A 17,056-nucleotide genomic window follows, 5' to 3' on the forward strand; every position below is an offset into this window, starting at 1 on the left:
AGTGGTGGGTATGAGGAAGCTCTATACTTGCTAAAATATCAAAATGAGTGAGCCCATCTGCCAGATGTGAGATAAGGTAACCAGCACATCTGCTCCATCTGAGGAACAAAGAGGACATAAATCTGGCATTTTCACCCACGGACTCTGTCTTTGGAGCCAAATATGGCAGATATTTTAAGGTTTGTTGGCATCCTCTTCTACTAATATGTCTGTGAAAAATTTATGCATTTTTTTATAATTTTGCTTTTTGTTCGATACCATTTAGTAGTGAAAGTAGCTAAAATGGTCAAAACCATTTTTAAAATGTGACTCCATGTACTTCTCACTATGTAGTTGATTTCTAAGCTGATCCTGCAGCAGAAGCAGTTCAGTCTGGGATAACTTACACTTTACGTCAAGGAAGAATATAACGTTTGTCCTCTATAACGTACTGGCTCAGTGGTAGAGTGAAATTCACTTGGGGGCACGCAGCAGAGTTTATGTGCGGTTGTAGAATTTTAATGCACAGAGATGGATGAATTTCTGTACAATGCACTGGTGGTTTTCATATCCGTTTGATACATGACTCATTGGAGAACATAGTAGACTTTGCTTCTCCAATAAATGTTTTAATCTATCAGGATAAATGACAAATTGTGACTTTTTCTAAAATTAATTGTTTCAACATTTGGCAATATCCTCATGCAATTGTTATATTTAATATGTATTTTATTAGTTAAGAGGCCACTATATTCTTTTAATAGCATAACTCTGTAAATTCGGTATTTTAGTATGCTATTCCACCCATTCTGTGTTTCTTTGGTCTCCATTTTAAATAACATGCTGAGTGACAGCCACTGAAGAGAGCTATAACAATGCCCATAAGTATAGGGATTAGAGATGAGCAGATCTTTGAAATTAAAATTCCCCCTCCTATAAGGAATTTGCCCCCAAAATTTGGTTTACAGCAAATAGATTTGTGCAAACTTCAATACTAGAAAGCTTGTACTGCCTCATAAAATACATATGCTAACCATAGATGAGAGAGAGGATCATACTGACCATAAAGGTACCTTCACACGAAACGACGCTGCAGCGATAGCGACAACGATGCCGATCGCTGCAGCGTCGCTGTTTGATCGCTGGAGAGCTGTCACACAGACCGCTCTCCAGCGACCAACGATGCCGAGGTCCCCGGGTAACCAGGGTAAACATCGGGTTGCTAAGCGCAGGGCCGCGCTTAGTAACCCGATGTTTACCCTGGTTACCAGCGTAAAATGTAAAAAAAACAAACAGTACATACTCACCTGCGCGTCCCCCGGCGTCCGCTTCCTGCACTGACTGACTGACTGACTGAGCGCCGGCAGTAGCAGGGCACAGCGGTGATGTCACCGCTGTGCTGTGCTTTCACTTTCACTTTGCTCAGTCAGTGTGGGAAGCGGACGCCGGGGGATGCGAATGTAAGTATGTACTGTTTGTTTTTTTTACATTTTACACTGGTAACCAGGGTAAACATCGGGTTACTAAGCGCGGCCCTGCGCTTAGTAACCCGATGTTTACCCTGGTTACCAGTGTAAAATATCGCTGGTATCGTTGCTTTTGCTGTCAAACACAACGATACACGGCGATCTGATGACCAAATAAAGTTCTGAACTTTATTCAGCGACCAGCGACATCACAGCAGGATCCTGATCGCTGCTGCGTGTCAAACTAAACGATATCGCTAGCCAGGACGCTGCAACGTCACGGATCGATAGCGATATCGTTACAAAGTCGTTTCGTGTGAAGGTACCTTAAGAGCTTACACTCTACAGGAGAGAGCGAGGACCCCACTGACCATAAGAGCTTACACTATACAGGAGAGAGAGAGGACCCTGCTGACCATAAGAGCTTACACTCTACAGGAGAGAGAGAGGACCCTGCTGACCATAAGAGCTTACACTGTACAGGAGAGAGAGAGGACCCTGCTGACCATAAGAGCTTACACTCTACAGGAGAGAGAGAGGACCCCACTAACCGTAAAAGCTTACACTGTACAAGAGAGAGATGATTCAGCTAACCACAAGAGCTTACAGTCTACAGGAGAGAGAGAACATCCTGATGACCATAAGAGCTTACACTATACAGGAGATATGCAAATTGTCTAATCAGAGAGGAAGAGGACTAGAACTCTAGTGCCACCTTTAGGAAGTAGCAATCCTAGATGTCAATGTCCACCCTTTAACAAGCCTTGTCACATGACTTATGATAAAAGCCAAAACCAGAATCTCAATTTGCAGACACTGTGTTTCGGGGTTCTGCACCTCGTCAGTGCAAAGTGTGAGGTCTGGTTTGGCTGTGTGAGGCGTCTGGGATCCAAGGGGAAACGTTTCTCCTTGTGGAGAGTGACTCAAGCATGCCGAGATGAGGAGACTTTCATGCCGCAATGCTCCTCTGGGAATGCATACAGCATGAAAGTCTCCTCACCTCGGCATGCTGGACATGTCTGTCTCCGCAAGGAGAAACGTTACCCCTTGGACCCTACTCTACAGGAGAGAGGACCCTGCTGACCATAAGAGCTTACACTCTACAGGAGAGAGAGAGAGGACCCCACTTACCGTAAGAGCTTACACTCTACAGGAGAGAGAGACTACCCATTACCCAGTGACTCTGGAAATGAAAAACGACTCTACCGTACAAAGTGTTCTTCACTGGAACTGCTTACTGCTGTGATGGCCCTGGTACTCACCACCACTGTACAAGGCATGATAATCCGCTAGATGTCATAGCTGCAAGGCATTATGGGGAGACCTACACAGCAACGTAAAATGATGTTAGCCTTTCTCTGATGCTTTAGAAGTGTGGGAACTGATGCTGGGCAAGTATTTTTTTTTTTTGCAATCCATGAAACGAATCTCAACATTTTAGAATTTTTTAATTGGTGTAAAACAGTGTGTGACAACTCAGCGTCAATGAGGAAAATCTGCCCCTTGTGCTGGGGTGAGCTGTTCTTAATCATGCCAGATGTACTATTCCTTTAATGACAAAGATTCAAAGAGCATAGAAAAATAATGCTGGCTAGATGCATATCTGTACGTGTCTCTCCATTAATACATAGAAATATATTTTTATAATGGGTTAAATTGTATATTACCTAAAGATGGAAACAGAGTATCCATAAACCACTATTAATCCCAAATAAAAACAATAAAGTTTATTGAGCATATATATAAAATGACACTCCCCTTGAGAAGACACGTGGACGAAACGCGCGTCGGGGCATTTTTCCGCTGTGGTGTCTGAGATCTGTTTGACTACATCATGGGTAAGCACTGAGCTGTTATTAGGTTTATATGGGTGGCCCCAGTGATCGAGCCTCTTATTTGGAGAAAATCCTTGAAATTATTGTACTATTATAGGATGATTGGCTGATTTATACTGGGGTCATTGTAGACCCATTACCCTACATGATTTCTTTTTGACTTACCACCACTGCTCTCTCTTTTTTACTTGGCACATCCTCTTTATGAATACCTCATGTATGTCCTTTTTTGTTTGTGTTATATGTCTTTTAATTATATGCTCAATAAACTTGATTTTATTTATTTTATTGATTTTATTTTGGATTAATAGTGGTTTATGGATACTCTATATCCATCTTTAGGTGATATATGTACTATTCCTTTGTTCAGTAAGTCAAGGGACAAGAGCCATTGTTTTATGTGAGACTGTCCAGTGCCCATTTTTATATGCTAATTTGTGGAATGTCTGCTGATTACAGATTGCATCACCCCCATGTGGTGTACTAGTCTACATCATTTGAAGGACAATTATGCAGTCTATTTGAACTAGCGAACAATGAGGGAACAGCCATGACTATCTCCCCCCAATCCTTTGGGACACAATGCCCTGAAATAGGAGCTGAGCTTTATAAAAAGGGACCTGCTCCTTTCTCCAGTGTGATTTTATGGGACTTCAGCCTAGGGACCATGGTCCCAGCTTGTGGATTACAGAACTGGTCCACTGCCCACACTGACCCCATGAATTCATTTGGATAACCCAGATTGGGACAATTCAGTCACATGGTCACATACCTCTCTGTACTCGGTCAGCTTCCTAAGCTTGCCACTACCTCCTCTCAGTGGGTTAAATCATATAAACCAGACCACATAAGCACTCTAACAACAAGTCAAAAAGTGCCAAGATGTAGCAAGAAAGGTTCAGTGCACACATATAGGGCAACTAATAAAGAACAAAAGCACCAAGAGAACCAAATTAGTATAAAAGTAACAATTTTATTAACTAAAAAAAACGTAACAGATAGTAAGACAATAGAGATCACAGGGAGATGACAAAGGACTCACCAAAAAAAGGTTGCAACGCAGTACCCAACAGGCAATCAATAGTTGGTATTTAGTAAACAGATAGTCAGCTCCAAAAGTGCCAGTGCATTGTGCAGAAAATTCATAGGGATATAAATATATATACCAAATGTAAAAGATGCAGGAGCACCATAAAGTCTCATCACAAGGTTGCCAAAGGATAACCTATAAGTAACAAGAGAGCATGACCCATAGTAGTAATAACGGATATAATTAGATAAACATACCGGAACCCATAATACGAAAAGGACCATATTCATGGGAGATACTCTTTAAAGAGCCATATAGAGATCATACGAAAAAACAAGAGCCTGAACTCCCAAATATGACTAAATCGTACTCAAATAACAACTATTGCCATGCGATTCATTTTTAGAAAAGTATAAATACAACTTTATTTGTGATGCAATACAATACAAAACACAGGCAATAGGTAAGTGCAAGAATAAAAACAAGTTCACTGGACAAGTTAAACTACGATAATGCATACATGTGGTGACCGGTTATCCATATAACTCAGGCGATACCAATAACGTAACAAAAAAATCCACTCATTAGTAATAATGGAAAGCCAGAGTAGAATTTTTAAAGATGGGCAAGAAAGACATAATATACACCTACCCAGAGGATGTACTATAGTGCTATATCATGGCAAAATAAATAACCGAACATAAGGTCAATCAGTACATGCATCCATAAGGGAAGGAGTTAAAGTGCCGAACATGTGCAGCCAAAGTATATCTTACCCATGGGATAACAGCAGTGACCACACAGTTACCCCAACGCGCGTTTCGCTGCTGCTTCTTCGGCATATAATATACGGATATAACTACCTGAGGGACCACGATGCCACCCACCCCAATGCGCGTTTCGGCCACGTGCCTTCTTCCGGGGGTATCATACCTTTGCTTTGTGTCATCAGCAAATTTAATCAGTTTACCCTCAATTCCTTCATCTAAATCATTGATAAAGATGTTGAACAATACAGGACCCAGGATAGAGCCCTGTGGTACCTCAGTTGAGACATTCTTCCAACTGGATGTGCAGCCATTTACGACCACTCTTTGGGTCCGATCACTAAACCAGTTATGAATCCACCTTACAGTTGCCTTGTCCATTCCATACTCAGTCATTTTTTCAATAAGGATTGTGTGAGATACTTTGTCAAATGCTTTGCTGAAGCCAAGATATACTATATCTACAGCATTTCCCTGATCCACCCAGTCAGTGATTCTGTCATAGAAGGAAATTAAGTTAGTCTGACATGACTTATTAGTTACAAACCCATGCTGACTCTATTTAATCACTTTATTCTTATCCAGGTACTTACATACTTTACATGTTGTTTAGTAATTTGCTCAAAGATCTTTCCTGGTATAGACGTCAGACTCACCGGCCTATAGTTCCCTGGGTCCATCTTCTTCCTCTTTTTGAAGATAGGAGCAACATTTGCTCTTCTCCAGTCTTCTGGGACTACTTCTGTTCTCCAAGAATTTTCAAAGATTATGGAGAGTGGTTAAAAAATTTCTTCTGTTATCTCCTTCAGTACTCTGGGCTGTAGTTCATCTGGACCCAGAGACTTGAATTCATTTATGTTAGCTAAGTGTTTCCTCACTATCTTTCTGTTTATAGATATCCTGGATTCTTCTATTCCCTTAATAGGACAGTGAAAATCAGTTGATGTTACATTTTCTTTCTGAGAGAAAACAGATGCAAAATAGGAATTTAAAAGTTTGGCCTTCTCAGCATCCTTTCTTACCATTTCCTCATTTGAATCCTGTAAAAATCCTATAGCATCTTTGACTTTTCTTTTACTTTTTACATATCCCCAAAATCCTTATTTTATTGCTTTTGACATCTCTTGCAAGTCTTAATTCATTGTCAGCTTTAGGTAATATGATCCGTGCCCTGCAGGATCTGCAGACAGCATTATATTCTTCTTTAGATATGCCTCCCTCTTTCCATTTGATAAACATTTATTTCTTTCTTTTTAGCATGTGTTTAAGTTCTGTGTTCATCAGCCCTGGTTTCCTTAACTGCTTCCTATTTTTCCCTATTTTTGGAATTGTTAACAATTGTGCTTTGAGAATCTAATTTTTCAAGATGTCCCATCCTTCTTGGACATTTTTGTCCATAAAGATATCCAGCCATTGGATGCCTCCGATTCTCTTTATGAGTCCCTTAAAATCTGCCTTTCTGAAATCTAACCTCGACGTCTGAGTCTTCACAGGTCTTCCTCCTCTAGTTATCCAAAATTCTAAAATAGCATGGTCCCTACCTCCTAGGGCACAACCACTCTTACCTCCTCAACCATTTCCTCCCTGTTTATAAGGATTAGATCCAAGGTAGCAGAGCCCCTTGTTTTCTCTCCTACCTTTTGGAAGATAAAATTCCCAGCAAGAGAGGATAAGAACTAGTTTGGTCGTGGGTCACCTTGTCTGCTACACTGTTATCAGAATCTGCATCCTCAGGACTCCAAAACAGTTGTGACGGATCACAAAGTCGCTGGCTCTGTCACTTGCCCCAACACGCCACGGCCGTCCTTTTTAGCTGCGATCTGCCGGAGGCCAGCACCAACAGGTGACATTGGCGGTGCAATGACTTCACTGCATCACGCCGCCAGTATCCACTGCGAGAATGGATAGAACAGGAGTCAGATGCTGCGGAGGATGAGGTGTCTGATTAGGTGAGTATAGGGATTTTTTTTAATTTTTGTTGGGTTGGGAGGGACCATCATACTATGTAGAGTTGGACCATCATTGTATATAAGGGGCTGTCGGGTGGATCACCATACTATATGAGGGACTGTGAGGTGGACCATCATACTTTATGGGGCTATGAGGTGAACCATCATACTACAGTGGGGAAAAAAAGTATTTAGTCAGCCACCAGTTGTGCAAGTTTTCACACTCATAGTTGTGATCTACATTTGATGTCAATTACAGGCCTCTCTCATTTTTTTAAGTGGGAGAACAATTGGTGGCTGACTAAATACTTTTTTCCCCACTGTATATGGGGGGCTAATGGTGGGTACCATCATATTACATAGAAGTTATGAGGTGTGGCATCATAATATATAAGGAGCTGTGGGTTGTACTATCATACTATATGGGGGGATGTTGGGAGACCATCATAATATATAGGAGGCAGTTGGAGGGACCATCATACTATATCGGTGACTGAGAGGTGGACCATCATACCATATTGGGGGCTGTGATCTGGACCATCATACTATATAGGGGGCTATGAGGTAAAACATCATAATGTATGGGGGATTGTTGGGGTACCATCATACTATATAGGGACTGTGAGGTGTACCATCATAATATATAATGAGTTGTGAAGTGTACCATCATATTATATGGGGGGTTGGAGGACCATTATACTGTATAGGGGCAGTTGGAGGGATCATCATGCTATATAGGGGCCTGTGGGGGGACCATCATACAGTATTGGGGCTATGGAGGAGCTCCATAAATGGTGGAGCTTCAGAGTGTATGGGGGATCTATCATACTATGTGGGGTGGCTGTGTGGGGACCAGCTTACTGTGTAGGGTGGCTGTGATGTACATGATACTGTCTGGAGGTGTATGGGGTACATTATACTATATTGAGGTCTGTGGTGACCATCATACTGTATGGGATGGTTATGGGGGATATCATACTGTATGCGAGCTATGGGGTCCTCATACTGTATGGGGGGCTTTGGAGGACATCACACTTTATATAGAGGCCTGTGGTGGAAATAATTCTGTGTGGGGGTCTGTAGTGCCTCTCGTACTGTATATTTGGAGCTGTGGTGGATACCATACTGTATGGGAGGCTGTGGTTACAATCTTACTATTTGCGGTGCTGTGGGACATCATACTTTGTGTAAGGTTTGTGGGGCAATCATGCTTTGTGGGGGCATAATACGCTACAGGGGTCATGAAAGGGGTGTAATAGTGCTTAAGACCGCTTAGGGGCTTCAGTAAGGGCAAAATAACTGTTTTAAGTGCTGCAATACATTTCTTTCTCCATTTCTTAAAATGTTAGGAGATATGCTCTTCTTTTACTGTGACGTGTTAGGACTTTTTCTATAGAGCGCCTGTTATTTCTATGTGTGCCCCTGCTCAGGAGCATTATTACAATAAAGAGGCACAATGGGGGGGTTGTTGTCATTATGGGGAAGCAAGGAGTCCTTTTTATTAATATAAGAAAGCACAGGGAATATTTTTATTATAAGGAGGTACAGAGTTATCATTATAAGTGGGCAAGGGGGGGGGCATTATTAAAGGAGGCACAGGGGAATTATTATAAGATAAGAAGTAGTGATGAGCGAATATACTCGTTACTCAAGATTTCCCGAGCACGCTCGGGTGACCTCCGAGTATTTTTAGTGCTCGGAGATTTAGTTTTCATAGCCTCAGCTGAATGATTTACATCTTTTAGCCAGCATAAGTACATGTGGGGGTTGCCTGGTTGCTAGGGAATCCCCACATGTACTTATGCTGGCTAACAGATGTAAATCATTCAGCTGAGGCTATGAAAACTAAATCTCCGAGCACTAAAAAATACTCGGAGGACACCCGAGCGTGCTCGGGAAATCTCGAGTAACGAGTATATTCGCTCATCACTAATATGAAGTTGCGGTTTGAGTAGAGGTGGTACAATGTGAGGAGGGTCCTGGAAAATCAGTAATACGGATGCGGACTTCTGAATACTCACAGAGCTTGCACGCTGTGAGGATTCTCCGGTGTCGGTGTCCGGTGACCATGTGCAGTGGCGTAACTTGAACAGAATGGGCCCCAAAGCAAAAGCTCTAATAGGGGCCCCAATTGTTGCAAGTCTTTAATAGGATTGGTCTTTTCATATAGGCCAAAGGGACTTTTGGGGCCCCCTAAGATCCAGGGCCCGGGTTTGATTGCAACTCTCGCACCTACTGTAGTTACGCTCCTGATCCTGTTACCGCAAGTATGTGATTTGCATACGTGCAGTTATCTGCTAACTGGACGTGCACGGCCAAGCTGAATACAAGTGAAATTAGCAAAGCCGAGTACAATTAGTTGGATTGTGACTGGATATGTGAAAATCATATACTTGTGGTCACATGATGGCTGCTCCCAATGTCGGCACTGGAGAGTCCTCACAGTGCGCTATAAGGATTCAGAAGTCTGAAGTTACATAGACTTTAACCTCAACCCCTTTAACGATCAGTATGGTAGTATTATCAATACTGTATATGCTGGTAATATTTGGTTATGGTTTGTTGGTATTTGTAATATTGCAATATTATTACCGTAGTTTGATATCATAAATATCAATCTTATAAAGCAATATTATTGGTATCATTAGAAATATTGGTCTTGTAGGAACTCTTAATTTCCTCCAGGCAGGGTAATATTAGTAATATAGCAAAAAAGGAAGAAAAGGATCCACATGGTCTTATGGATAAAAAAAATATGTAACTTTATTTCACAGAGTTAAAAAAATTTGTCCAGACAATTAAAAAACATTGTCCATTCTGACATACGTTTCTGGCCGATGCCCTTAGTCATACAATGAAATATAGTTACATATTTTTTAGCCATACGGCCTTGTGGTTCCCTTTCTTCCTTTTTTAGTCAATTTTTTTCAGTGGTCAACAGTATTGGATCCATGCTGTGTTAATACGGAACAACACTACATTCACCACACGGTGAGGCTTTTCCCAAATTTTCTTTTTGTGCTTTTTCTAATAGTAGTATATCCCCTTCTGGTGCTCGGGTATTGGGACAGCATGGTTCTGTGTGCCAGTGCTGAATCTCAGTCCAGTCCGTCCCTGCTGAGTAGTGTTCTGCCCATGGGAAATGAGTGCAGGCGTTCGTGCGGTCTTTCTAAAGACAGCCAGGCCAGTGGACCTACGCTGATGCTCATGTCTCCACACCGTGGATTTGAGGAAATTCGACTCAAACTCCATTCTCTGCTCATCTACTCTGAGAACACCCGAGCATACTCGGAAATCTCGATAACCTAAGTCTGCAAATACCATAGTTAATGGGCTAAAATTCATTGCATTGCATACATGTTCAGTGAAAGCCGGTCTGTATTAGTCCATTAATATTCAGCCCCATCCACAGTACGTAGACTTGATCCCAAATTATTTTTGTCTTTAGAAACAACTAAACAATGCGAAAGGTTCTGAGTCACCCACAATCAATGACCCCCTCGCCCTGAATTAATAAGTGCCACTCCTCCCAATATTTTCAATACGAATCTGAAGTGTTCCCTGACACCAATTTCTTTAAAAGCTTAAATAAGGCAGAATAATCAATGAGAGGTATCCCTGTGGGTATTAGCAGGGCTATGGATTTGCGGCAGGAGTGCGGAATCTGGATGTCTGATACTGAAACCTGCACAGACAATTGTCTGCAGCATTAACCTTATCTTGTATATGATTAGCCTCCAAATAACACGGTTAAATGAAGACGCCTGGATGCTGCGCACACGTTCCTTATGGTTTTCATTAATAATGCTAACAGCTGACTTCTACATGATCAATAATCTCTTATCTTGCATAAATTAACCTTTTCTTTCCTGATATTTCAAAAGGACTAAAACCTGGACTGAAAGTACGGCAGTTTACAAGAAAGTTCCAAGTATCTGATCATTACTAGTGATGAGCGAATATACTCGTTACTCGAAATTTCTCGAGCACGCTCGGGGGTCCTCCGAGTATTTTTTAGTGCTCGGAGTTTTAGTTTTTCTTGCTGCAGCTGAATGATTTACATCTGTTAGCCAGCATAAGTACATGTGGGGATTCCCTAGCAACCAGGCAACCCCCACATGTACTTATGCTGGCTAAGAGATGTAAATCATTCAGCTGCAGCAAGAAAAACTAAATCTCCGAACACTAAAAAATACTCGGAGGACCCCCGAGCGTGCTCGGGAAATCTCAAGTAACGAGTATATTCGCTCATTACTAATCATTACTAGTGATGAGCAAGTGTGCTAGTTACTCAAGTTTTCCTAGCATGCTCGAGTCTCAACCGAGTATTGCCGATGCTCGGATGCGATGCTCAGATCCCTGCCTCGCATGTTTTGTGGCTGTAATACAGCCAATAAAGATGGCTACAGTATAACCGTGTATGGCAGGCACGGTGAATCTTTCTTTAAGCCACGCAACATGCAGGGCATGGATCTGACCATCGCATCGAAGCACCGGCAATACTTGGTTAAGACGCGAGCATGTGTAAGAAGAGAGACCGGACCGGGGGTACCATTTTCACGCCGGGGTCGGAACTGACGGGACTGTCACCTTTGTTGTCTGGGGGAAGGTTTCGAGACTCGGACCGACCTTTGCACTCGACAGCAGGGGCAGAGTTAGGATAAAAAGGGGCAGAGTGCACAAAACGGCAGGCAGACTTGGCGGCAAGACGCAGCAGGGGAATTTAGGTTCTCTGTTATCTGAGCACCGTGACAGTGCAGGACCGCGCTACATTGTCCCGGCTGCTACCTACAAAGACTGTGATCGGAGAACTGTATTCCGCCCGTTGGCCCCTACTGTTCAAGTTACTCAACATCACGGGCCACCATATAACGCGCGGGCGCTGCCTAAAAGAAACCAGGTGACTTGTCGAGAACTTTACCCTTACTCACCCGCTTACTTCTGCTGGGCTCTGTCAAGCCCCGACAGTACAAAGGACTGCTTTGCTCTCTGCTACTCAGGACCTCGGGACAGACATCTAGGACTCATCGTCACCTCCAGGAACGGGTACATCAACACTTACAGGCCTGCATCGCATCCATAACATGCTGACCATGTCGGCACCACCACTCGCATCTGAGATTCTCCACTCTGAAGCCATCGGACTGATAAGTTTACTATTATTGAACATTGGTTATACCTTCCGCCCCATTACCTCCTTCAGTACATGGAATGTGTTAATACCACCTCCCTCTACCTTCCCACCTCCCTGCGTGGAGTATATCCCTGTTACAGTAAAGTTAATTTTAACCCTTGCTCTGCCTCCTATCCGTTACTGCATCCTGTAACCTGCTCACACATGCACGGAAAACTCGAGTAACCACACTCGCTCATCACTAATTATTACATTTCAACTTTTAGGCTATGTTCACACGTTGTGTTTTTGATGTTTTTTTCTTTTGCCGCAGGCAAAACCTGCTCTCTTGGCAGTAAGAAACGCTGACAAAACGCTGAAAGAAGTGAAATGCTCCATTCTGCAAAACCCAAGGTTTTGTACAGAATACTGACGACAAAAGAAAATCTGTTAAAACATTGAAAGGAATGGATGGCACTCACCGGTTAAAAAAAACTTCTTTATTCCAATACTTTAAAACATCGGCATCGGAAGGATGGGAGCAGGAGTGGAATGGACGACAGCCGTCTCGCGCTGCAGTGGCACTTCTACTGGTCACGCTTCAAGCAGCAGTTACCATCATACTCCCATATAGCGGAAGTCACAAAACCAGAAAACCAAATCCTTTCTATTTGATAACAATTACTGAAACGATGTAGCACCAGGGGTCTGTAAAATCATCACATTCTGTTGTGAGAACTTGCTGATTATACCACACACCTAGAAATGAGCAAAAAAATTCACAGGACCCTGATCCAGGGAACACATCAGTAATCCACAGTCACCAGATAGGAGCCCTGTGAACAGTCTCAAACCTACCAGCACCGTTGTGGTCTGATGAACATATGATATCACATCAGCCCAGCTAATCAAAAGTGGAGTCGCCAATACCAAAAGATAGGACGCTGTTCAGAGCGTGCCTACCCATTAGCTACAGAATAGTAATGTGGCCACTAGACCAGTGTTCTGCCAGTCGATTAACTCATCTGTCCTACTAATCCATATACAGATTTGCTCCTCTAAAGAAAGCAGTCATAAAAATTGCACTCAAGTGCTTCAAGTAGACTTGGCCCATGTAGAATGTCTTTACAGATCAAGTAATAATCAGATATAATTGATATTATTTAAAACATTTGCATACAGTTTTAATTAACGAGTATGATACACTGTTAAAATGCACACAAGTGAAGCAGAGGTGAATTTGCCATTTCACTCTTTGAGGTTTTCTTCTTTCAGCACTATGATATTTATCTGTGTTACAAAATGTTGTATTAGTAAACTATTTTTGCAAACTGCTGAAAAAAGGATATATACCACACATCCAAAAAATCATACGTTGATCTAATGCTGCTAGGCAAAAATATACATAACTGAACCGGAGGTTCTTAGTTTAAAATTATGATCAGATGGTATGAATCCCACGTCCACGTCACAGCGAGTCCTAACTTTCCATAGCCTTAAAGGATGTGTGGTCCATGTCCTTTTTTGAGCATACTGCATGATTTATCCCCTTTACTTGGTTCAGCAGTCCTCCCATTTGGCACAGACATTGTTAGATAAAAGGAGACTACAAGAAGGGTTCTGTCTAGATTTGCTATCAGTCTGAATTTCACATAGTGACAAGGGAATGTGGGCGCCTACCAAATTCCTTGAAATAGGGGTTCCATAGTCTATTCCTGTCCGCACATTACTCCTGAAGGTGGAGACACCAGGTTCTCATACTTATGCATGTATGTTCCTAACGTAAACCTTTTCTGATCCCTTCCCCACCCAGGGAAGTGAGGGGCTAAAGTGTATAGGAAAACACTAACCAGACAGATAAAAGAAAACTACAATCATACAAATACACACAAAACAGAGTGGTAAACAGAGGAGGTATAGGAAAGGGAAATCAATTGTGAGAGGATAAGGAAAAACACGCAAATCAACTCCACGCCACAATCTCCATAAAAATTTTCCAACCGCCAACCCCAAACATTGAACTTTTTCCTTCACCACCAAATCAGGATGTAAAACTATCACAGGAAACTCTCAAATGACAGTAGCGAGCATGTGGGGAGTGGCCAACACTGAACAGTTTGGACAATTCAGAAAGGAGAGCTCTAGGAGATCAGCGGAACTGATTAACCCTTGGCTTGACAGCAAGGAAACCTGCACTGTTTAATGGGATGGTGAAGCAGTTGTAGTAAGTGCAGGTGTTTGTGTAATCAGAAACTGTGATCTTCTGGCCCCTCTCTGTCATGGCATTTCTGTGTCACTGAGAGCTTCTAGAAGGTGAGTTTCATGGCTCATTTTACTTGGTGCTGTGTGGTGGCCATTGTTGCTGTGGATTTGTTCTATTGGGGTTTTGTGGCCTGGAGAAATGGGGACTCAGTCTTGCAGCACAGTTGCTGTGAGGCACCAGGCCGCCTGCCCTGCTGATGCATTGTCAGTGTGATGGTAGTATAAAGCATCGCTGCTTTAAGGCTATAAAATGTTAGGAGTTGGACCCACTGAGAGGTTCGCCGTGACATCACAGAGGGCTTCATAAAGTCTTCATATAGTTAAACTAAGAACCTCATGTTCAGTATATTTTTGCCAAGTGGCTTTAGCTCAACGTATGATTTTTTGGATGTGCTGTCCATGTCCTCTTTTGCGCACATTTTTGCAAACTGCCTCTTCAGAGAGGAAGAGGACTTGAACTCTATTGCCACCTGTATAAAAGGATTGCTATTTCCGGTAGGTGGCACCACAGCTGAAATCCTCTTCCTCTTTTAAGAAGCAATTTGCATATTTAATTTCCCAGAGGAGCATGCATGGCATACAAAAGTCTCCTCACTCTGACAGTCCAGGCCTAACTTGTCCCTCTCGACAAGGAGAAATGTTACCCCTTAGACCCTAAACTATTTTTGATATGCCTGAAGGCAGACGGACAACTCCCCGAGAAGTCCTGAGCTCCCAAATACCCTCTATAAGTTATCATTCTGACACCTATTATTTCCAAGTTCAAGAAAAATGGTGCTAGTTTATCAGTGACTTTGCTCAGAGTTACATTGGTCTTTCTAGAATGAAGAATAAAAGTTTTTCTTCTATCTATCAGACCGTGAAAACTGGACAGCACTCAGATAGACTTGCATTGCCAATTTTCACACGACATTTGCTCAATATTGGACATATCTCCATGATTTTTAAACTGTCCGCAAATAGAAATCGTACATGTGAACAGCCCCATTGTCTATACTAGGTATGAGATCTATCTGTGAACTCAGACATGTTTCATTAGCAAACAGACTTCTGAATGAGCCCTAAGCCAGAATGGATGTCTACATGGCAGACTAAACTGAGCCCTCTTTGGTTGGCCATTCATAAGAATTCATTCAATGATTTATTTATATGGTGATTTCATTTTTCCTGCAACAATCACAACAGAGAAATTGTATGACCACCTGCAACTTTCGCTCCGGACTGCTGCTTGGGTTTCATAAGCCGAACCTGCAGCAGTCAGCTGATTGCCTGGCTAGCTTGTTTGTTAATAGGGGATGGCTTGATGAGACTCCTTTTGGCCAAGACTAGAGAGTAACACCGGTTGTGTGCCATGAAGAGAGCAGGGTCATATTGTGACATCACATTTCCCAATTGTCAGTGGGGTTGCAACATGACGATGGGATGAATGTCACACGTTGTATTTTTGGTTGCAGGCAGTGTCGGACTGTGGTGCCAAGGGCCCACCAGTAACCAACTCCAGGGCCCCACTTTTCAGCTACATGCAAATGTGACATTATCATCAATCACAAATTGATATAACAATGAACTGGGTAGATTTGAATAAGATTCTGCCTTTGTCTGTACATAGTGAATCAAGTAGGTTGTGCTCATATAAGAGGCTGGTGGCCCACTCCTGCACAGGGGCCCACCGGAGGATTCTCCGGTTTTGCTGTGGACCAGTCCAAGCCTTTTTGCAGGTCACAAGTTTCGTACAACTTTGCAACCTATAGACTTCAAAAAGAGACTTGCATGTTACCTATCTGCCGTTTGGCATTCTGTGCCATGACAGCAAGTTGAGGGCAAGATGCAGAGATGTTTTTGTGTGGAAATTTGTGTCGCTTAACACAATGCAATTGGTAGTTAAAAAGCTCAGATAAATTACATTATTATGAATTATGCCCAATGACAAAGTCAGCTCTGCTACTTATACAAAGCAAGCACTGCTGTGTGACACAGATAGCCGTTTCGGCGCTGCTCTTTCTGTAAATTTAAAATGTGTTTTATAAAGCAGCCAACATTTTACTTTCTTGCCCTCTCGTAGATTTGTACAGTGTATGATGGCCGCATAATTGAATTTGTTAACATGCTCTATAAATTTTATTGCCTTTCAAGGTGATCCACTGCTAACCTGTATTTACTCTGATTGCATGCTCTCTCTGGCCCTCTCGTTGAAATATGTGACCATTTCTCCCATTTTCAGACCTTGGGAGTTTTATCTGTCACTACCGGACTTCTAAATTACCACCTGGGCATTTTACTTATTTTTCATGATAACTCCTGCAAAGGTCACAGCGGGTACATTTAGTTTATAATTTCATGGTCCAATAAAAGACGTAAATGGAAAGGCTCGTTGCCACACACCGCTTTAACCCTGGTCAGGTGTCACTGATTTTACTTATTAACTCTGTGTGGTTGGAGGGAGAGATGCATTAATCTTTGTTATGATTCAGTGTATTTATGTAGTTATGTCATGTTAATGATGAATCAGATTTACCCGAGCCCAAGTGTTATGTACTGTAAGGAATAGATGGGAATATATTTGCATGAAGGGGAAGACCAAATAAAAATATGTGAAAAAAATCTAAGAAAGCAAAAGAGAAAACCCAGCTAAACCCAAGAATTGGTCTGGAACAT

The sequence above is a fragment of the Ranitomeya variabilis genome, chromosome 2 (assembly GCF_051348905.1).
Source record: "Ranitomeya variabilis isolate aRanVar5 chromosome 2, aRanVar5.hap1, whole genome shotgun sequence".
In the NCBI taxonomy this organism is placed as follows: Eukaryota; Metazoa; Chordata; class Amphibia; order Anura; family Dendrobatidae; genus Ranitomeya; species Ranitomeya variabilis.